General features: G+C 39.7%; 1 protein-coding gene across 1 annotated transcript in view; it reads right to left on the bottom strand.

The window, feature by feature from the left end:
• SGMS2 (sphingomyelin synthase 2) overlaps positions 1 to 3,702 on the bottom strand; it is a 45,132-nt gene extending 41,430 nt beyond the window's left edge. The window contains exon 1 of the mRNA XM_042049671.1: positions 3,634 to 3,702. The gene's annotated coding sequence lies outside the window, so the exon portion shown is untranslated. The remainder of the gene's footprint in view (positions 1 to 3,633) is intronic.
• Between the last annotated feature and the right edge of the window lie 20,362 nt (positions 3,703 to 24,064).

Below are 24,064 nucleotides of genomic sequence, written 5' to 3'. Positions count from 1 at the left end.
CGCGCTCCTGTGCCAGGGCCGCGGGGGTTCGGCGGGGCCGCCACAGCCCCGGGCGGGCGCATCCCCCCGGGCCCCTCTGCCGTGCCCGCCTGCTCCTCGCTCAGCCCCGGCTCTCCCGGGGAACGGCTCAGCCCCGCTGCCGCCGGGCAAGGGACGGGTTAGTCTGCAAAAGGGGACACCCACACCTGCACTGCCCCCCGGAAACGCCTGGTACGGGAGGGGCGCGGCCCGCCCCCGCAGCCACCGCGAGGGCAGGTGCCGAGGCCGCCTCCGCAGCCAGGCCTCAGCCGAGCGCCGCTGCCCTCCGCAGCCACGGGCTTCCCGGTTTTGCCGGGGGATTTGATTTCCCGAACTCTGCTCACGTGACCGATGACTGTCACTGAAACCCCCTGCTTCTCAAGTGTTTCCCCCCCGCCTCTGGACTTGGCGTTCCTTGGGGTTTTGTTTGGGGGGGCTTTGTTTGGTTTTGTTGGGGTTTTTTTTCTTTCTTTTTTTTTGCGGTGGGGGGGGTATTCCCCCCCCCCCCTCCCCGTTTTCAAAAAGAGCTCCCCCATCATTACGTAGCAGCCAGATTTTGTTGGGAGTTTTCCAGTGTAAGAAACACGTGATTGGCGGGGGAGGAAGGGAGGGGGAAGAAGGTGTCACCTCATCCTCACCGAAACACACCTGTCCTGCCTTAGTCAACCCGGCTCCAGCGCCTAGCGCGCACATGACAGAGCGGCGGCCCGGCACACAGCGCTGGATTCGAGGAAGGCACCTGACCCTCTGTTCATCACACCCCTGGAAAGCCCCCTTCACCCAGCTATTGGCTATTCTGCTTGGGTTGCTCACACTTTGTTTTTTTCCACAAAAGCTTGGGGGAAGGGAAGAGAGAATCTCCTTTATTCCAGCACAGAGTGGAAAAATTTTCCGCACTCTCAGATTTCTGTGGGACAGGGAAACTACTCTAGTCCAACAGTGACAGCCAGAGCACTGCTACGGACAGAGTGCCAGGATTTCCAAGTTTTATCTCCTGCAGGCTTAATGCAAACAGTCTCTTATAACCAGATAAACAATTCAAGGCTACTGCTGTTCCTGTTGCTAAGTGAATGCACATACACACCTGTAGTGCCGAACCAAAGAAGTCTGCTGGAACCTCACAGCTCTCTTTACTGCCACTGTGATCCCCCTGCCACCCCTCCAATTCTCCTAAGTGGGTAATGGCTTCTTTAAAATGAAATCTGAAAAAAACCCAAAAGTACCATGGGCAGGTGATTTGTTTTTAACTGATTACAAAGATATCTACATGTGTCTTATTGCGTACACAATCACATGCATGCCTTTGCAGAATCATATCTTACTTCAAGCTGTTATAAAGAGAGGATAATAACTGACAGAGTAATAGACCAAGAGTAGAGATAGCAATGCAAGTGAAAAAAAGAAGCATCTATAGGAAAACATACATATACATACAACAAAGGCTAAACAGAGGCCTCCCCTAGTTTTCCTTAATAAAAAAAAAAAGAGCCACTTAAATAAGGTTGAAAGCAAAGACTGGAAACTTTACTGGCATTTTTCCAAATTTAGATAGATCAGTAAGCTGAAACACTGGCATTACTCTTAAATAATATTCTCTGAAGCACTACATTTGAGTAAGTAAAAAATAGCAGTACATTTTCTCACTCTGCTCAAGGCTACTCTTCACACCCAACCCCACAAGCCCATCCATGCAGATAAGAGGCTGAAGTGAAGAGCTCAGAGGTGGATCTGCGTGGAGCAGTTTGCAGGAGAGGGTCTTTAACTAATCTGGTAACAACTGTTTGCAAGTCCTGCATAACAACAAACCTTTGAAAGCAAGCAGCATATTTGTGAAGTCACAAAACTCGCCAGAGGAATTAGCAGCACATCTCTTGATCTTTACTTTAAACTAGATTAACTCCAGAAGATTGTTTTCAGACCGGAATTACATGAGAGATAACACTTGCAAAATGATAACTTATTTTGAGGAAAAATAAGCCTTGCACACACATACACAATTCCATGGGGAGATTCACATACAAGCCACATTCTCCTTCACCTCCCAGGGAGGCAGATGAGAGGGAGAGAGTGCAGAAACAGAGTTTTGAGGGGAAAAAATAAAATTACTGTTCCTTTCACTTGGAACAAACCCAGCATCTTTTTCATTACTGTTTACTTTTCTCCCCTTTCATGAGATCAGCAGGGATATTATTGGAAACAGTAATTCTATAAACGAACACAGACAGCCTGTGCATTAAAATTCTGACAATTTCCAAAGAGACACTTGAGCAGTTTTCAAAAGCAGCTACCACCAGAATCCTATTTAGTTCTGCCATGGGAGAACTGAAGCTGAAAGATTGGGTTTGTGGTGGGGGGAAGCAAGAACCATATAGAAATTTCTAGTTCAAGCTGACTTTACAGTTTATAGACAGAATAAACAGTACTACTACCAAAAAAACCCAAACAAAACAACAACAACAAAAAACCTCCAAGCTTGTTTGTGTAGCCAAGCCATAGCAGAATTCTGTGCAGAAATTTGATAGGGAAAAGATATGTACCTGTGCTCACCCTAAGTTTCAGAACTAATTTACTGTGTAAGTACACATGTTCTAATGAGACTCACATGTATTTGTAGCCTTTACTGCAGCTGTGTTAATGGCAGATGAAAAGATACATAATTTATATTGAAGCATGCCATACACTCCCATAATTACACTCACAATTCTTCCTTGCCTTTTCTTCAAGTAGCATATAAATCAGGGTAATCATGCAAACTACTTCTATTCAGGTCTAACATTATATTCTGTACCCTGGTTCTCATGGCAGCCCTGTTATATCTGTAAAGGTGCTAGTTGATACTTCTACCTTAAAACAGATGAAGTAACTCCAGAATGATTTATTATTCCCACTCAAGTATGAGAGAGTAAAACACACTAAAGCCCAGTGTAAGTAGATTATACCACAAAGAGATTCTTCATCTGCATACACACTTGCTAAATCCTTAAACACTACCTAACAAAAATAAGTTCCACAGATTTGGAATTAGATGCATTTCAGCAATGACATGAATTCTAGATCTCCAGATTATTACTTTTGATTCATTCACTAGTTCTTTTTCATCATCAAGGGCTTTGGAACAAGGAGAAAGCTTACCTTGTAAGTTCACCATTAATGTCACTATTTTTTGGCAACTGAACAAGTGGATGAAAAGATAAGCCACAACAGAAATCATAAGACAAGTTTTTCCATCATAAGCACCAGTTCCAAAGTACACAGTCTCACCCTGCTACTGGAGAGGCTGGGGCCTTAAGAAACATGTTTATAAATCATCACAGATTGATCAAGCACAAGTTCAGCTGCTTAGATAGCAACCCTACCTTAACAGGTCAATTCCCCAAAAAATAATTAAAAAAACAAAACAAACGAAAACCAAACTACTACTTACTATAAAGCACTAAGCTGCCAAGCCAAGCACTGCCATCCTAAGCACACAAACGTCGCTTAGCGCTACCACCTTGCACGAAGAGCCCGCGAGCAAAGCAACCCCAGTGACGCTCACTGAACTCACTGGAGTCCGCCCCGTCCCCACGTGGGAAAGCCCGGAGAAAGCGCTCCCCGCCGGCTGCGCGAGGTTACCTGCGGCCTCCTGCGCTGGCCCAGCGCTCCCGGCCCGGCCTGGCCCGGCCCTGCTGCCCGACTGGCGAGGCACGGCTGCCGCCCGCCCTTCCCGAGCTTTCAAAGGAGGCGGGAAGCGGCGCCAGGCCAATGGCAGCGGGAGCCCGCCCGCCCCGCAGGTGCCCGGCTGGGCTCGGGAGGGAGCGGCCGCCGCGTCCGGCTGCTCTCCTAGCGGTGTCCAGCTTGGAGGCATCTCTGGAGACAGCAGATGCTTCCTCCAGCCACTCTCTTTCAACTCCCCGAGACTTACAAATCCGTGATTATTGTCTCCCGTTTGCCCAACCTTGCTGCTTTACACAGTTTACGTTCCTCAGAAATTGCTATATTAGCTGTTTTCATAACCAACAGCTAGGCAAAATACTGAGTTTTTGAAACTATTTTTTCAAGGGCTTATGTGTTATTGAGAATGTCCCTGGATAGTTTCAGAGAAAAAAAAAATCTGAAGGTTTGTACAATTATACTCCCTGATAAAGCTCATGAGAAAGAAAAAAAATCCAACTGGATTGAGACTACAGATTTTTTTTTTTAACAAAGCAGTAAGTTAAAACAAACTTTGTACTTTTCCCTCACTATTTCACTTTCATAAACAGAAAAAACTGTACCTCGAAGTTATCCTATTTTTTCCTTTGGATATATTGTGGGATCATAGAATCATAAAATCATAGAATGGTTTTGGTTGGAAGGGGACCTTGAAGATCAAAGTTCAACCCCCCTGCTGTGGACCTTCCACTAGACCAGGGTGCCCAAATCCCCATTCAGGGATGGGGCGTCCAGAACTTCCCCGGGCAACCTGTTCCAGTGCTTCACCACCCTCACAGGGAAGAATTTTTTTCCTAATATAATTAGGAATGGGACAGAGCAGAGGGGTGTCTGTTTTCTTGTTTGATTTTGGTAATTCTTTAACTATTCAAACTATCTGAAATCAGACACTCTTTAGAAGCTGTGAAATAAGAGATCTGGTTCCGTTTCTTTCAACCAGTTTCCTTTAAGACTGAAGCCAAAAATTGATTTTCTATCTAAAAATATATGCATCCAAAATCACTGTCTCCAGCTTCAGAGAGCTTTCTATACACAACAGTGGCATTTCAATAAATGCTTTTCTTGTATGAAGCAAGGCTTTGGCAGATACAGGAAGAGTGCAGGTACTTACTTGACAGAGGCTGTAGGGGGGAAATGGAAGATCAGGGAACAATGAAAATAAATTCTAATTTATCATCTCTATGCGTGCAAGGTGATTCTAGGAAACTAGATGCAGGTAATACCAATCTGAGCAATGCTGCTGACAGACCTGAAGGACAGGATACCAACCAGAGGGACCTAGACAAACTCCAGAACTGGGCCCATGGGAAATCTCATGATGTTTAGCAAGGCCAAGTGCAAGGTGCTGCACCTGGGTCAGGGCAACCCCCAGTACCAACACAGGCTGGGAATGAACAGACTGAGAGCAGTCCTGCTGAGAAGGACTTTGGGGTGCTGGTGGGTGAGAGGTTGGACATGACCCAGCAATGGGCACTCAGCCCGGAGAGCCAGACGTGTCCTGGGCTGCATCCAAAGCAGTGTGGGCAGCAGGGCCAGGGAGGGGATTCTGCCCCTCTGCTCTGCTCTGCTCTGGTGAGACCCCACCTGCAGTGCTGCATCCAGCTCTGGGGTTCCCAGCACAGGAAGGACATGGACCTGTTGGAGTGAGTCCAGAGAAGGCCACCAAGTTATCAGAGGAATGGAGCACCTCTCCAGTGAGGAAAGGCTGAGAGAACTGGGATTCTTCAGCCTGGAAAAGAGAAGGCTTCAGGAAGACCTAATTGTTGCCTTCTTGAAGGAAACTTACAGAAAAGATGAGGCAAGATTATTTACAAGGGCATGTAGTGACAGGACAAGGGGGAATGGGTTTAAATTGAAAGACAGTAGGTTAGATTAGATATTAGGAAAAAAAATCTTTACTGTGAGGGTGGTGAAGCACTGGAACAGGTTACCCAGGGAACTTGTGGATGTCCCATCCCTGGAGGTGTTCAAGGCCAGGTTGGATGGGGCTCTGAGCAACCTGGTCTAATTGAAAGTGTCCCTGCCCACAGGGATCTTTAAGATTCCCTTCCAAGCCAAACCATTTTATGGTTCTGTGAAACTGCATCAAGCAGAAGTATGGGAAATGTTCTCAGTCTCTTTTGGAAAAAAGGTAACATTTTTGGAAACAACTAGAAGATCAGAAGAATGATGCTAGGCAGCTAAAAAGGCTTATTAAAGCTTTTCTGTAACATCATAAGGATTTCTGGATATGATATTAAATGCATAAAAAATAAGACTGCTGTGCTGTAACAATTGTCACAGAGTCAACTGACAGGTGAATTAGCCCGTTTTCTTTGCTATTCAGCCTTATCTCCTATATCTTCTCTTCATGCTCCTGAATAGTTTTCCTCTCTAACTCCTCTGATCCCATCTTTCCTATGTAGCTTTCTTTTAATTTCTCAGCCTTGGATTTTTTTTGCAGCAGACCCATATTCTGAAACAGAAGAGTTGGGCTAAACCTCTGACTACTAGACAGCAACCTCTTCAACAAAAAGTTTATAGGGCTTTCCCCCAGTAATGCAAAACAGAAACCCCTAAATTTTAATATAAACTGAACAGTAGCTGAACAGATCAATAGATGATCTCCATGTGTCTCTCTGTGTGTGAGCTGGGAAAGGAGAAGAAAACAGAGGGAAAAGGAAGAAAGACTGGAACATGAATGAGCAATACAAAACTGCTAAGATTTACCCCTCCCCACTGAAGTTTAGGAGCAATATAATTTTTGTATCATTATCTTACATTTGAGGATTCTATTAATATGAGAACTTTTTTTTAGAAAAAATTATTTTTAAACCTAAGCAGCTGACACAATTGCATGAGGGACAGGTGGCCTACTTTAAAAAAAAGTGACTGCTGTTATCATCTGAATGTAAATTCAGTATGAAACACATGGAGAGATCTATTGTACTAGGGTAACCTCCTGTCTAATCTGCTGTCCTGGCTCTAGTAGCAGGCAGTGCAAGATGCTTCAAAAGAGGCACAGCAGCAATATCAGTAAAACCTGGGAAAAGGACAGAAAGGAACAAAGCATCCTTCTGTCCTAGCTGCTTATCTACTTACCCTTCCAAAGGAGATGAATAGATAAATTAAAAGTGGAAAAGACCTCTAAGATCACCAAGTCCAATGGTCCACCTACCACCACCACCATGTTCACCATTAAATCATGTCCTCAAGCACCACATCCACACATTTTTGGAACACTTCCAGGGTTGGTTCCTCCACCACTTTCCTGGGAAGTCTATTCCAATGCTTTACAACCATTCCATGAAAAAATTTTTCTTAATATCTAAGATAAACCTCCTCTTGTGCAACTTGAGGCCATTTCCTTTTGTTTCCTTTCTGCCTAGCATAACAGGAGATGCATTTTCTCCTTTTACATAAAAAGACCAGCAGCCAACAAGTAGATTTTAATGAAGTTATGCACTTAACACCAAAAGACTGCTGCTTTTGGTGCATTTTTCTTGTTCACAAGTTGTGATGCTCCTCAATTATGTAATACCTTAACACAATCCCATGCCTATTTCTCTAAGGGTTTAAGAAAGTTTGAGGAAAAATACCAGAAGGTATACAAAATAATCTCAAATGAAATTTCGCTGTTATTTTGTGCAAGACCGTAGAATAAATTCTGACTGTGAAATAATAGCTAAAGACATTCTGACAGATATCCTTCAAGTAAGCGAATGAATCATGAACCTAAAAGGTAAAGAAGCTAAAGACAGAACTGACTCATATATCAATTCTGAATTTCAAATAGGACATGTTTCTTTGATATGCTGTGTATTAGCAGGGCTTTAACATGTCTTCTTTTTCACAGGATCCAAAAGATAAGTGAGTTTGGTAAAAAGATGTATGTAGACTTTTGTTCCACTGTATTTAAAATGTATTCAGAAGTATTTGGGGCTTATTCTTACTTGGGAGCAAAATGCCCTGGTGCCACTTAATAAAGTCATGGCTAAGAGATTTAGTGCAAAGGCCACAGTCAAGAAAATGTTGTTTAATGGATACCTTTTTAGACTGAAAAGCCTAAGTCTTTATGCCAGTTTCTATGTATCATCACACAGATATTATTAGATGGCTTCTGATGGCATGAAGCCAAGGGATCCAGGTATTGTTATGTCCTGACAAATGTACATTTACTGTCATAAAAACATGTTCTAAAGTGTCTTTTCCTTTGATTCATATTTTTTAATTGATTTGGAGGAGGATGCAGAAAGGGTGAGTCAATACAGGGAGAAGGGTTCTTCCTATCTGATAAGAAAAAGGATGAAGCATCTTCTCAAGTGTCTAGCTTGAGAAGAGGGGCAGATCTCAGAACAGATGAGGAAGCTGATAGTTTTCCATGAAATATCTCAATGGCAAACACAATAGCATAATCTGGACTTTCGGTGATACAAGTTTATACATAAGCAGACCTCTGAGATGTCTTCATTGTCAAGAGTCTAGATTCTTGTTCTGCTCTTATAAATAAATCACAAGGAGTCGTAAATATAGATATCTACAAGCTTGCACACACTAGGAAAGGCAATAGAAAGTAAGATGGAAATGGAAGTATGTTTGGTAATCTGATGTTAATGGGAAGCTTGTATCTAGTATGAATATAATTGATACTGATTAATTATGCACCAAGCTGATTTAGCATTGTGCCAGTTCAGGGATAGGCATAAAAAGTATGAAAGCATTAAAAATCCACAGTGTAATAGGCTTTGAAGAAGGAACTGTACTGAAACCAGAAATATGAGGATCCTTAGCTTCCTTTCATAGTATGAAGAAAAGCAAGGCATGTATTATACTCTGGAGAGTAGTACTTCTTTCTGACTCAGGAGTAACTCTGTGACTTGTGGAAATACTGTAACAACTATGAGAAAGTGGTGGCAGCCACTGCTCTGACAATAACATCCCTCGTAAGTTACTGACCAAATGTAATTATTGTAAAGAAGAAGCTTTTTAACGTCTGCCTGAACCAAAAGCAGCCTTTGTTGATCACCTCAGAGAAATAACTCCAGACAAGTATTTTTCTAATCCATCTGGAAAAACTGCAGTACCTGTGGTCTTTTCTAAGGCAAAAAAACCCCCAGCAAACGAAAACCAAGAAAAAAAACCCTCTGCAAATAGCCAGTATGCATTCTCACTCAAATACTTTATTTCTACTCTCCTTGATACTTGTATTTTCTAAATATTATTTTATAACTTTGTTGATTTCTTCACAAAAATGGGAAAGGCTAATGAGAATACCAGAAAAATATTGCAACAAGAGAGACCTGTGCCACAGTAGGCAGTCCTGGCTAAACATGGTACTGTGGTCACTGGGACCACAGTTAATTAGCACCTCTTTCTTTACCTTTCTGCTGGGGCCTGGGACACATCGGCTGGGAATAGCACAATCCACAGCACTAGAAAAGTATTTTCACATCACCCAAGAGTTGTAAGTGGAGTCTATGTACTGATTTCTGAAGATTTCATGCTGCAGTGGTTTTACAAGTTGATTAAACATCTGTCATAGGTTAGCAAGCATAGTCCCGGAAGGGACGTCCTTGCTAAGGGGTGCTTACAGTTTCCTCTGGGAACTGATAGAACCTATCAGCTGGCCAGTTTGAATATGGACAATTCTCTAAGCCACTTAAAGTTGTGATCACCTCTGTGATCCACATTTAAGAATAGGCAAACTCCCCCTCCCAGCTCTCTCTCGTTTCCGGCGCTGGGACAGGTGGCTGCAGGGCCCGAGCAGGGCCCAGTGGGCCCGGCCAGGCCCTGCTTGGGCCAGGCCGGGCCGGGCCACGGCCATCCTGAAGCCATGGACCTGTTCCAGCCATGGAACCCCCCCCCACTGCCTTGCCGTGGGCAGCCGGAGCGGCTCGGCTCTCCCCCCTCTCCACTGCGATAAGAAAAATTCAACATTCCAGCTGCAAAGCTGCAAGGCCGAGGTGAGAGTAACCCTTTTATTGCTGTGAAGAGCTGAAAACCTGAGGGAAGAGAGAGAGGAGATGCTTAAAGCTGAAATTCTGTTGTGAAGCTATGATATATCAGAGTATCCTGTTGTAATTTCATGAAGATATGGGGGTGGAGTGTTCAATTCGTGAGCAAAAGCACCTGCGCTGAGATAGGCAGATGCTGACGCAGCTGTAATTTCATGAGAAGTTTGGACAGGGAGAGATGAACCAGATGAGGACTTTTGCTCCGAACGGGAAAGGAGAAAACCTCAGTCCGTAGAGATGCTCCCAGAGATAGTCCTAAAGATGAAGATGATGAAGACCCTTTGCTCCCAGGGAAGGAGAAGGGCCTCTGTTTTTGTTTCTGAACGGCTCAACCTTAAAAATTGTACCCCAAAAAACTTCAAGAGTGGACCCTCGAAGGCAGTTGCGGGAAAAGCTGCAAGTCGGGGGGAAAGGACTCACACGCAGGCAGAGAGACTCCTCTTCCTAAATGGACTGAACGATATTTGGAAGTGGGCGGCTGTCTCGTTGTGATAATGTTTTCATAGCATGAGCAAGAAGAGACTTCTCTTTCTAAATGGACTGAACAAGGTTATTATGGAAGTGGTAAACAGACTGAACATCTTAAGAGTTGTCTTTTCACATCGTCAGTGGGAGAAGGGAGGAAGGTGGGGGGAGGAGGAGAGTTCTGAAGGTGGTATTTTTTTTTTTTTTTTTTTCTTCTTTTAGGTCTGTTAATAAACTTCTTTATATTCTTTCAAGTTTGGTGCCTGTTTTGCATTTCTCCTAATTCTTATCTCACAGCAGATAAACAGTAATGAGTATTTTGGACCAAACCACTACAACATCGTATTTAGAGGTACTGAGAATTTTTTTTAATTCTCTTTTTAAAACCTATTGCTACTTAAATTTGAAATGCCTTACTTTACATCTTAAGGACTTGTTATTTTGCTATCATATGGAGACAAGTAGAAGGACAAACTAGAAACAGTCCTTTATATACATGTCCTTGTTTGTGATTCTGACTCGTGTTACAGACAGAAAGAGAGGGAAACCAGATTTTTAGAGTAGGCACAGGATACCTCCAGCAGCAAAAAATATTAAATCTGGGATGTAAAGTGGAATACAAGTGTCTTATACTCCTTCTATCTCTGGAATCATCTGGGGATTAACAGCCTTTGAAACAGAGAGTCCTTGGCTAAGAGATCATGATCTAACTCACACTGGGCATCCTGGGAACAGAAGAAGAACTGGAGCCCACCAGTGGCCAGTGTCAACTACTTCCATTCCACTCTTTTCCTACACATCACAACAGTCCATATGCTGATGCTAACAGGTTTATGATCATGCAGTCCTTTATGCAGACATCAGCTCCTGGGGTAATTTTTGTTTCCTGTATATTTGTCTTAAAACAGTTGCATTATTTACTGGTCATTTGCACACTTACATTTTACTTCTTATAATGGATTTGTGGCAATAACTCTGAGACGGAGGTTTTAAGCCACTATCCTTTAAAAATTGCCAGGCAGGCTAGGGCACAAATGGGATGAATGCAAATACTGCTGACTGTGACTGCCCAACGAAGCTTAAAGGAAATGCATTTGTTCTACTTAGCTAAATTTTCCTTGAGACTATCAGAGCTACATCTCACTTTCTGTCCTTTCAACCTCCTCCTCAAAGTCACCTCAACACTCAGTTCAGACCAGACTGCCCAGAACTTTGTCCAGTTGGGTCTTGAAAACCTCTGAGACCTTGAAGTCTCTCTGGGAAGCCTGCTCCAATACTAAAGTATCATCATACTGAAATACATTTTCTTTGCATCTAGCTGGAACTCCCTTTCTCCATATCTGATTGCTGTTTTTCATTCTCTTTTCTTGTCCCTCTGTAGAGCCTGGCATCAGACTTTTGGTTGGTAACTTTCTCCTGAGCACTGGAAGGCTGCTCTAGGCCTTCACTAGGGCTTCTCTTCTGACAAACTTATTGTCTACTTTAACTGAATGTCTGCTAAATCTGTAAAGTGTTTTGGGAGGTACTGGATAAAACAATCCATGCAAATCCATAAAGTTCTACAGGTCACTGATAGTATTCTTGAAATCCTACTAAATTTCTACATTATAAAATATTTAGAAATATGTGTGTGGACTTAAAATTTTTTAAGAGAAATCAAACATTTTAAAGAGAAATACAGGATCATATTTTATGATACTTAGCAACCAAGTAGGTGGTGTGTCATAATTGCCAGCTCTTTGTTGACCTAGGAGGGAGTTTCCAAAATAAAATGGAAGAAAGCCCCATATCTCTCTTACTGTATTTTGGGATAATGTGGAAAAGGCTGAGAACAACAATTTATCTTCTGCAGGATTCAAAATGACTACTTAAATTTTCTTAATCAAGAATAGAAGCTGTAGTATGAGAATAATAGTTATAAATACTTCATTTTCACACTGACTATCCAGTTATAAAAACTTTAATTCTTACTGATGGTAGAATCCAAGTCAGTCATTAATGTGCAAACTCAAAGTCTTGAGGGATATACATTGTGACTGCTTCTCCTCCGCCTAAATTTACTATAATTTTCCCTGTTCATTATTATTTTCATCATCCTCCTCTGCTATTCCTTCCCTGTGCTCTGCAGATTTTTGAATGGCTGAGGTGCTTTCTGTATATTCTCGCTTTAATTCAAGGTTTGTATGACCTGCCTTCTTTTCTTTATACGACTCTCGAAGTGACAAAAAGTTGAGATTTTGTTCAATAACTTAAAGACTTAAGTCAGTAGGAAAATGAAGGTATGGTTATTTTTTCCCATATTTTAAGGGTGTCTTCTTTAAGTGTTAACTTAATTTTCACATAATTTTAATGTTTCCAATCTTTCTTTGAATATCAATATGTAACTGATTTTTCTAATTTTTTAGAAATTATTCAGTTGATTTTTCTAATAATTTCTTATTAGTAATAAAATATTCAGGCTTTTTCTCTTTAGGCATCCAGGCTTTTGTAGAAAGGAAAATATGTACGATTTTCCCAGTTATTAGATAAAAATGGGATTGTCCAGTAGTGACTTCTCCAAGGTTCAGCTGCGTATCAGAAAGAGGATGAGGTTTTCTAACTTCAGCTCACTCATCTATATACCACAAGCAAACATCACACTATTTTTTATCAGTGGGAAATCTAGTGCATCTAGAATAAATAAATCTTGGAAATTTGAAATAAGCTCAGAATGAAAACATACTAGGATAGGGGGAGTACCTGTGTGTGTGCTTGCAGAGATGTGAGACAGATCAGGCCTCTGGTGTTTGGAGTATGAGAAGAAACTTCAGAATCAGAAAGTGCTGGAATAATCCATTTAACACAACTATATTATAATATTATTCCAAGAATATTTCAGAGGGAAAGAAGGCCACATAAGCCCACAGTGTTATGCTAAACTTTTTTAGCCTGCCAAAAAAGTAAAATACCAAACTTCATAGAAGACAGGGAACACTGTAGATCTAGTATTTGTCTTAGGATTTTTAAATATAAGACTGGAATTCCATTTCTAGGTCTGCTTTGCAATGTTGGGCAAGTTGCTTCTAATTATAGTTTATATATTTTTTCACTGGTTTTTGACAGCCCAGTTACCAGGGGCCTGTGACCAGCCTCCTCTATCCAAGATTTTGATGGGTTGTGACTGTATTTGGAAACTCTCAAATAAGTTTATACATATTTTTTGGGGGGGAACCCGTCCCCTAATTTTTCTTCCCATTGATCTGTCCATTTTAAAAAATACTTTTGAGATGCTTGCCTGAAAGTGAAGACCTGGAAAACTGACTGTATGTCTGTACTTGTGTTTCTGACTAGGAGGAAAAAGTTTATATAATTTTTTGACTTCCCAGGCTATTTCATGAGTATATACTAAACAGGTTGGTTGGTTTTTTAATATACAAAGTATATACAAAATATATATTTAATATACAAAGTACATTGCTTGTGTTGTATGTACTGCTAATGTTCGCTCAGCTAAGACATGGACCATAGCATCCTAAGCCCTAATGGATGGACACTTGTATTAGTTGCAATCATTACAGCTTTTAGAAAACCCCTTCACAGTTCACAGAAATTAACTTTATAAGGGAAACTGCAGGGATCTCTGTTTCAACAATATATCCTGTATGGTTTCTAAATAAATAAATAATAATTGAAGAAACACCTTGACATCCCTTATACCAAATACAAACATTAATAACAGCAATGGAAAAAACTTGGATTGAAATAATGCTTCTTTCCATCTGAAAACTTGTACAGCAGTTGTGGATATTTCCTAAAATTACATTGACAGCAGCACTGAAAAAAAAGAGATTCACCTTGCTAATGACCTCTGTTTTGGCAAGATAATAAGTACGAGAAAAAGAGGAGATCATTCTTACCATAAACAGGAAAAGAGGCTTTATAGCAGCAGCCTTTGCTAGCACCTCTAAAATTAACTCTGGGTCAAGCTTTCCATGAGAAATGCTTTTTTTAGAATTAATACAGAGCAGCTTAACTACAGACACATTAGAGAATATATTTTAAACAAGTCAGTCTGGAAACCAGGTTTTAAAATAGTACACATGGAAACAAAAACATAAATTTGTATGGAGTATCCATTTTCTCTTATAAATTTTCTGGCCTAAAGTTCTTCCCATCTTTCCCTGTGAGTGGAACATAAGGTAATTTAGGCCACAGTTCTCTTTAAATTGTAGCAGGTTAGGTTAGAAGGCATCTCTGGAGGTCATGCAATCCAACCCATTGTCAAAGCTGGGCTAGTCAAATATTTATTTTCTCTGAACTTTAAAAAAAATTATGTATTTCATGCTATTTTTGGAACAAGGCAAATCTTTACTATATTATCTTACAGTGATGGGTGGTAAACTGCATATACGTGTTCTAGAAAAAGGTTGTGAGGCTTCACAATAAAAAACATGAATGTCTGTGGTAAATGTAATCTGTCTTAAGATGTTGCTCTTTACAGCAACTAATCACTTACACTGGTTTCCGTCCATTTTTTAAGATTGATCAGTTAGATTCCAGATAGATATTAATGTCAGTTAAATTTTCAGATTAAATGCTAGGGCATCACTGTATTCTAGGTTCTCCTGCTTTCTGTTTGGGTGAGTTGCTTCAGTTGTAAAACTTAAATCTCATATGTAGAACTTCAAATCCAAATAATTCTAGACAGAGCCAGCTATCATATTTCATATCAATATTAACTTTTGAAGTCTAATTATAACAGTATAAAGACTAATCTAAGTACTTTGTAGAACTTGAATATTCACAGACAAAGGCCTTCCTATGCATTTTTCTGCCTGTTTGTAACCAAATAAGCCATTTGAGCCAAATAACTGTAGGCCATCTAAATAACTGCATTTCCTCATGCCCAATTTTCTTTTGTGCATAATTACATAAAAGCATATATATGAAAAAGTATGTATCAAACATCTTGCTACCCTCATTATGAAAATACAGGTTTTAACTATTAGCATATTTACACCGATTTAAAATAGAAAAAAACCCTGAAAAATGAATAGCTATTATTTTTCCCTAAGCAGAGCACTGAAAAGCAATTTTTTCTTTTCTTCTTGTATCTAACTTTGTAATTAGAAGAAAAATAAAAGAACAAAAAAATCAGTATTAACTATTTAATTAATGGATAGCTTGTATGAGTTATAGAAAATAATCTGTATTGAATTGGTGCATATGTTTGCAATTTATTCTCCAAAAGGAACACTATGGCATTTTGCAGTAGCTGGCATATACAGCATATGTTTTATATCTGCATTGATCCTTTGTGGTATCTTGCAAAAGAGCTCTTTAAATTATTCATGTCTAAACCAAATTAGATTCTAGAAAAATACCTTTAGTGAAATCCATTTTAAGGGCAGTATAATGGTAAGGTCAGCTGGCTTAACTATAGTGATTTCTAACAATCATTCAGTTGCTAATAATACCTCAGTCACCATGTAAAAAACACCCTAAGCCACTGAATATAAAAGCAGTGGTGCAAAATAAGTTTAGATAACAGGCCTCAGAAGGCACCTTAATGGTCTATCTCTTTGTCCCAGAAGTACGAGCCTATTATGTTCTTTCAGGGCAGGAAAGAAAACCATGTGGATAATAAATGACCAGTCCTAGAGCCTTGAGACTAACACTCTCCAACACAGTGAACAGTGTCATACAACATGTCTATTTCCCTGAATAGGGGCTGCACTATAAAGCAATTTAATGAAATGATCCAGGTTTGCAATTTTTTAAAGGAATGGAATTAGGCCTTCAATGGGCATTCTGAAACAGTACTGGCCAAAGTCAATAGTCTTCTGGGGCTCCTCAGTTTAACAGTGCGGAAACAAAACCAAGTTTGTAAAGTGCTCATCTGAATGGTTAAATGAATATGTAAACACATTGTTTATAGAAAATATATACATACAAGAACTGGTAATATTATTTGAATACACCAGTAATTGTTATCACTTCCTCTGTAATGGAGGATACTTGAAGTACTGGGGAGGGAAAAGGTACTGACAGCTCAAGAGTAGGAATAAGCATCTGTTAGTCTCTCCTGGCCAAGAGATTGCTACACAGATACTCATAAAGAACTGCTACAGTTTTAATTTGTTTTTCTTTTCATGAGTGTATCCAAGCCTATTGTGCAAGGCGTTGAGCTGCCAGCAGGTATAACTATGCTGTCTCCTCAGGCTGAGGTCATCCTGAGTGGCACATAAAATAGCTGAAGTAGTGTAGCTGTTGTAGCACAAGAACTCTCTGCCAGCGAGCTGTCCAAATATTTACCTACCTTTACAGGCAGCTTTTACAGCTGACATGAACTGCTTGCTGCCATGACTACGCTGTTTCCAGTGGCTGAGCTAGTTCATTTGAATCTAGTTTGAGTTTCTCTTTAAAAAACTCTCCATATCTCTACAAGGTTTGTGACCTTAGTTACCAACATGCAAATTTTTTCTGTTCACTTTCTACAGCATGTAAAACATTGGATTAGGATTAAGTTAGATATATCAATGAGAAAAAATCTTACATATAAAACACTATTACTCTGTGACAATGGTAAAGGGATTACATGATAAAACTGTAAAACCAGCTGAATTTAAAGGTGCTTCTCAAGATGTCTTAACACCATTACCTTTTCAGGAAACACTCAAGGCATTCCAGGATTTCAATTTGTGCTATGGAGAGTCTTAAAGTGTTTAGAATCTGCAAGTAAAGTCTGCACTGTTCCATTTTGTTGGTGCTTTGTTTTGTTTTTACTTTCCTGTTATGTATTGCTCCAGATCTAACATAACCCTTTCTACTGCTTTAGCATAACACAATTCATGTTACTATAATAAAGCTGCACTGTTGAACTGGTGAATGGGTTAGATGCTGGATGTAGAATGCTTGATTTCAGTTCTCTACTCTGTACCAAACTCAGCTGTCTTTACTCACCCTCCATTTTAGCGAAGCATGTCTGGAAAGACCTGTAAGGAGGGAAGAGACCAATAAAATGTATGTTAATTACTACAATACAAAGCCCCCTATTTTTCAGTTACTTCATAAACTCCTATGTAACTTGCCTTTAGATAGATCACATTTATAAACATAAAAATAGATCAACCTTGTTCAAATTGTTATGGTTTATTATTTGACTTAAATGCCCTATTGCAAACTTCCCTTGGATTGCCTGGTTCTACATATTCTTCACTATAAACTCCTAAACATTTATATATTAAATATTTGTTATTTATTGTTAAATATCTATATATACACAGACTGACATTCATGCAGCTAACTCTTGAAGTATTAAAGCCATGTTCCAAAGTTGTTAATTTTCATATGAAGGAGATGCAGCCAAATTGCAGATTATGAAATTCTTCTTGTCTGGTCTGGCTTTTGAAAATGTTGGTATTTACTGTAAGTCATGTAGGCTTTCTTTACCCAATGTAAAAGGACTGAAATTAAAACATGCCATTCAAAAGCAGCTCAGATAAATAATTTTCTCCTCTCTTTCTTATAACTATAGCAGAAGAGCAGGCAACTATCTTAGTTCTGATACATTCTCAACCGAAGTTAAATGAGATGAAACTTACCCTATCAGACAGATCTGGCTATTCTGAAGAACATGTCAAAAGTAGTTTATTTTCTTTGTCCTAAAAGAGGCAATGAGGTACAGCTTCAAATTAAAATAATCTGGCACTGAAATTAGTGAACAGCAAACAGTCTCTCACTTCGAATTCAGTCTTATTTTTTCCTCATAGTCCATAGAACCCACTCAATTTTTGGTATTGAGAGGGAACTCTTACGATCTGGATTGCTGTCAGTGGTGTTCTCCAACAGAAAACTTCTTTTGACTGTTTTTAAAGTGGTTCAGTGTGCACGCACATAATGTTTTGGCTGCACCAGTTACCAAGTTGAGAAGTTTTCAGGCAGGATCAGTATTTGGAGGTGTATTACGTTCCAAAACATACCTTCTTCAGATATCTAATAAGGAACATTGGAAGACATAAGGACAGTATTGTTCCTGAAGTCTTTCTTTGAGCTCCATAGAGGGTCATCTTTGTTTCACCTTCACTGCTACATTTATTAAAGTTCAAATATTCTCAATAATTTTAGGTGGTGAGCTGATATGCAGTATTAGTAGCATGCCAAGTGTTGAGTTTAATATATACATGGTATAGGGAAAGCCATACTATTGGAAAATTCTACTCTCTTCCTTGGCAACTGAGAGCTGAGAACTCCTGATGGGTATGATAAATCCTAGGGCACATTCACAAGTACCCACACTTATGCTCTTGAATAATTTCAGTAAATTATTTAAGTAATTGCAGTTGGCTTAGTGGTTTAACTGGTTTAGAATTACTCCCTTCTTTTCTAAAATTGCAGAAAAGACAATTTGTGTGCTCTTTGCTAGCTGCAACTTTCCATTGCAGAAACACTAAATTTCAGGTGTGCTTCCCTATAAATACCTCCTTTTAAAAATTCGCATGACATACGGGGATGTCTGCAGGACATATCTATCAGTGCTGCCACACACCTATGCACATTGCACTACAATTTTATTCATTTTTAGATTCATCGTACAAATTTTACCTGCAGGGAAAAGAGAGTAATTGTCAGAATTGCTTGAAATGCAGCAACAAAACTTCTACTAATATTAGGAAGAAGTCATATAATACAGTAGAATTATTTGCACTAAGAACTCCATTCAACCCATCGTAGCCTTCTGATGGAAACATTTGAAATTTACTGTTAGTGTGTTTCTGCAGACACAAGGCTTCAAACAGGCATCACAAACTCAGTGTGGTTTCTTCTGTAATTAAAAATATTTTCGTTTAATAGCAAAATATTTTTGTTCTTGTTCCAAGAACATACCACTGCAATCCAGTGTTTAAGCCGAACATTTTCTTTTAGCTTTCCTCAAATCCTTAGCAGCCAAGCTACACATGAGTTCACTGGATTCTACTCAAGCTTTCCATTATAAACCAAAAAGCTTTCTTATAAATGTAGCAAAGAAGAAAAGTTGTGTTACACAGTAAATATCAAGTCCTCTCTGCTGGAAAAATTTACCGTTTGTATGAGAAATAATCCTCCAGCCAACACCTTGCTGAGATAATTCAGATTCATTAAGGTGTTTCCATAAACTGCAGTAGAACAAAGTATACTGGAACAGCTCTGAGATTTGACTCATATTGAGTTAAATATGCTGATAATTTTCTGAAGTGAAATCACAACATAGGATGTTTATCTTAACCAAGAATGCCAGTTTCCTTAGGTTGAGAACATCACAGAGAACTGTAAATGTGATACACTGTGGAAAAAAACAGATTAGAACACAAAGTAGGCAACCTGACAAATTCCTAACACAGCAACAACAGAAATCTGCTCTGCAAATATAATTCTATCAGCTGCAATATTAGAATCTGGTTTTGGAAGACATGAGATGCTACAGTCTGGATCCTAGAGAATTAAAACAGGAAAAGGAAAGGAAATCTTCCTAATTCTCAGTTTCGCTTTGTTACATCATTTGGTTAAATTAGATCATCTGTATCAGCTGCTGCCTTCAATGTGCCGCCAAATGAGCAGAAGCACTACTAGTCTATCTTTTTTGTGTTTTGAATTGTTTATTTAATGGGACCTGAGGTCAAAATTACTTTTAAAATTTGCTAGAGTCATAGGAATAACATTCAGTGTCAGAAAAAAAGGAGAAAATAGGTGTATCAAATCAAAGGCTTCCTTCTCCTCACCAAAAAAAAAAAAAATTAGATTAAAAGCATATTTTGATTTTAGCATGCAAGTACAAGTCAAAAACAATCGTTAGCATGAATTTGCTTTTGGTTACTGTTTTTGTAATCCAAATAACTTGAAAATACAATTCCCCTTAATACTATTTTTCTATGTAGCAAACAAATGGATTTGAAAACTTGGTGAGGGAGTGGCAGGTGGCTAAATAAATACATAGAAATCCCAGTGTTTTGTCATATAATAAACTATAATAGCACTTCAAAGTTTTGGACAGATTTCCTTATATTATGGGTTTAGGGTGTAGCTGTGTGGAAAATTGTAAATGTTGTCTTTTGGTATTTACTTTACAACCCTTTGTAATCTTCAGCTATATTTATAGCTTCAAGTGGGAAGAAATCAAAATTAAAGAGGCCAGCTTGAGCATCCTTTGTAATCAAATACTTTTCCCATTTCTCCTTAAAATAAATGTGCAGCCTGCACATTTGGCTGCCTGAGGAGACCACCCAAAGAGTTTACAAGCCGTGACCTTGCAGTGAAATCGTTTTGTGGAAAAGCACAAGTTGCAGGAACACAGAGAGAAGTGGATAAACTGGCTGATTTTCTGAGGGGAGAACCAGTAACTTGGCTTTGAGTTGGAGGGTTTAACTAGCGATATGAGGGAAGGGGTGAGGCTCTCATTCCTGAGGCGCTGGGATCGCCACTCACTCTGGCTCAGCGGCGCAGGCCGCCCCGGCCCCTCTGCCCCAGCAGCCGCCGCGGGGCCGCCCAGGGCGCGTCGGGAGCGGTGGGGTTGGGCCGGCAGCAGAACCAGGCGAGGCCGCCGAGCCCCGAGTTCGGCCAGAGCTGCCCCTTATGGGCTGCTGCCCGAGCCAGGCACCGACCCAAAGGAGTTCTGCGTATCCTGGACTGGGGAGACGGGCGGAAAGGCCGCCCGAGGGGAAGTCACTGCTGCGAGGGCATGGCTGCTGCAAGGGGATGAATCCAGCGCAACTGGCAGCGCAACTGTGCCGGCTGCCGACAGCCAGCGACGAGCACCCAGGCAAATAAGGGCACCAAAATGCAGAGCCCAAGGCCGAGGGTGAAAATTTCGCCAGGAGTTACTTGAAAATTGCTTCTGTCGTAAAAAAAGGGGTATTTGAGAGCTGCTTTTAGATCTCGATTTTGCCCTGTTGCTTACTCAATGCTTAAGGCAAGGTTTATAAAGAGAATTGTTTTTTCTTGGAGTAACTGCACTTCTTGGCAAAAACAGCTAAGCTTTAGGGCAAACAAAACCTTCAGACTTGTGCAGCTGTGGAAGGGTGTCATGGGTACATAAATTACAGGATCTCCTCTCCATGCTGCCAAACACTCTTGGTTTAAAACTTGAAAACTGTTGCTACATAGGGAATATCCCTGGGGAGCAAACTGGGGGAGTTAGAGGTATACAGGAGCCTTACCAAGAGAAGTTTTGGCTCTGGACTGTCAGTATAGTGAAAACAGGCCCTCATTTCCTATAACTGAAACAAAAGACAAAAATCTATCTCTCTTAGCTGCTTTGGAAACATCCCAGGACTGTAGTTGGAAGGGCAGCAGGGTAGGCTGTAGAGGAAACTGAATAGCAACATTTTCCAAAATTCCAAGTAAGACAGTTTGCCTTTTTGCCAGCTAACCTAGGTCCAGGTGATCAGATCACAGCTACATTTCATTTAAATTTTGTTCCTTTCTGATGGGACTGAATATCCATTTTGCCTTTTGCTTCCTTCATTGCTTAAGCCTTCTCATCTGCTTTATTTCTAAACAGAACACAGGATCAGAAAAGATTTCGTGGACTATGGAGCCTAGTTCCTCTCTGCAGCAGTTAAACAGGTCATACAATCCCATTTGTAAATTTACCATGCTTTCATCTTAAAACAGGTTTGGGGTTTTTGCCCCCATACTCCTTTTGGGAAGCTGTTGGAGCACTTTATGTCCCCATGATGAATCTCCATGATGAATTTCCATGGCAATTTTCTCAGGTGAGTTCATGCTGTGACAAAGTTCTACTTCAAGTATCTTTCCTTTTGGTGTTTCTCTTACCCTCCTTTGTCCCCAGTATAACTGGAGAGAAGTAATAAACATTTTCTCAGATTTTCATTAAATAAGCTAAATAATGTAATGAAATTAAGGTAGCAAGCTAACTGAAATAAAGTAATAAACTAAATAAAATAAATCCTTTTATATATGTGCTACCATCTCCCTGGTAGTACATCGTTTTGCTGCAACACATGTATATACTAGGTTTTTTACCTAATTATCTTTTCTAAACTATGAACTTTCATCTGGTAAGAGAAAATTCCTGTTATTAATTCCAAGTCTGCAACCTTGCACTTTGTACACTCTAACCTCATCTCCTTTCAGTAACTGAAGTTCAGTGACCTGTATGATATTCCAAGCCTTTTCTAGTTTGACACTGCCTCCAGACTTTGTCATCAGAAAATGTCATAAGCACACGCTTACGCTATACCAGAATTAGCCATGATACTATCTGCTATTTTTAGTCTCCAAGCTAATCCTAGAAAATTCTGCTGGTAACTTTCCTCCAAACATACAGTTTCCCTTTCAACAAAAGATTGAATCTTTAAATTTGTGAAGACAGTACAATCAGTCCAACACCAAGGAATTTGTGGTTTTCTCTGTAATTTTGATCTGATTTCAGTTAACATGCTTTCTCTAAATTCTTATTTTTTTCTCACAGTGAAGCCTTTCTCCCATTGTGGGCTAATTTTTGATGGGCTAATGTAGAAATGGTTTACTAAGGTAAGCTAGAAAAAGAAGGAATTGTTTTTATCTGGTAAAAGGCCACTAGGTAGATCTGTCATAATCTGTTTGACATAAAATTATTTTTTTCACTGTTTCAAATTTCCATTTACATGGATGTGTTAATTGTTCTTTCCCATGTTGTGTGTTTTTAAACCTTTCATACTATAAACGTCATCTTAATAGGTTTGTAGTTTATTTAGTTACTTCCTCTCCTCTTCCATACTCCATTTGCTAATCTTTAGTAATATGATACAATACTTGCCTTATTCATTTAGCTAACCCTCTGCTTTTCAGTTCACCATTTCAGGCAAAGGAATAGATTTTTACAAAATTTTGTCATTACAAAAATAAGCTTGGTAAGAGGTAGTGTGCCATTAGGAGCAGAACTGGGGTGCCTGAAGGAACAACTATACAGAACTCACTTGGCTGTGTGCCTAATGGTCAGCAAATTCACAGGGCTTGTATCTAAACTGGGGAATAGAAGGAGGAGCCTCGCTGTGATTATATTTCACTTCAGTTAATTGCTGAAATGCCTGTTTTTGCTTGTCTTTGTTACTAGAAGGCACTGTGCCTTACCATAACAATTACTGTCAGTTTGGTCTGAATCATTCTTCACTATCATATGCTTTGTTCTTAAAAAGTAATACTTTTTTCCATTGTTTATATTATCTTAATCTTCTCAAATATATTTCCTAATTAACATGTGATATTTGGTGTATCTACACCAAAATGGGAAAGATGTGCAGTGTTCTGACTGACCAGCATTCTGGAAAATGTTGTCAGAATTTCCAAAGAGCACAAGCAAAAATGAAGCTCAGGGTATTCTCACCAGTTATAGTACATATGGTACAAATCTTACTGCATAGCAGATATTTCAAATTAAATTTTTCTGTGTTGACAGACCACTGCAGAGCTCAGACATCTGAAACTGCCATCCTTATACCCTTTATTTAATGTGAACAGCAAAACTTTTCATTTAGATTCTTACATGTATCTCAAACTTATATAAACAAGCCATTCTAGGAAGAAACAATAATTTCGTTGTTTGCCGTATGCTGTAGAAAGGAATGAAAAAGGAGAACTGCAAAATTTTCAAGAAGAAATCTGAACTCCTGCTCCTTGCAGAGAGAATTGGATTTTTCTTTGTGATATCCACTGTAAATGAAGCCAGTGATTCCTAGTTGATGACTCCAGAGAAATCTGACTTTTGCTTAGTAAAGAAACCACTTCAATTTAGAATTTCTAAAAATCAAGAGTTTAAAGTTTGAACATTATCTGATAATATGGAAGGGCTTAATATTTTCTGCTGGGTTCTGACTCTCACATATGTTTGTCCATCTTACTCTATTAACACCATCAGTACAAAGTCTTAGCCACAGATT

This window comes from Corvus kubaryi, unplaced genomic scaffold, assembly GCF_017639235.1.
Source record: "Corvus kubaryi isolate FWS band 111438036 unplaced genomic scaffold, C.kubaryi_AGA036_p1.0 71, whole genome shotgun sequence".
NCBI classification, from domain to species: Eukaryota; Metazoa; Chordata; class Aves; order Passeriformes; family Corvidae; genus Corvus; species Corvus kubaryi.
This window is presented reverse-complemented; position numbering and strand designations above follow the sequence as displayed.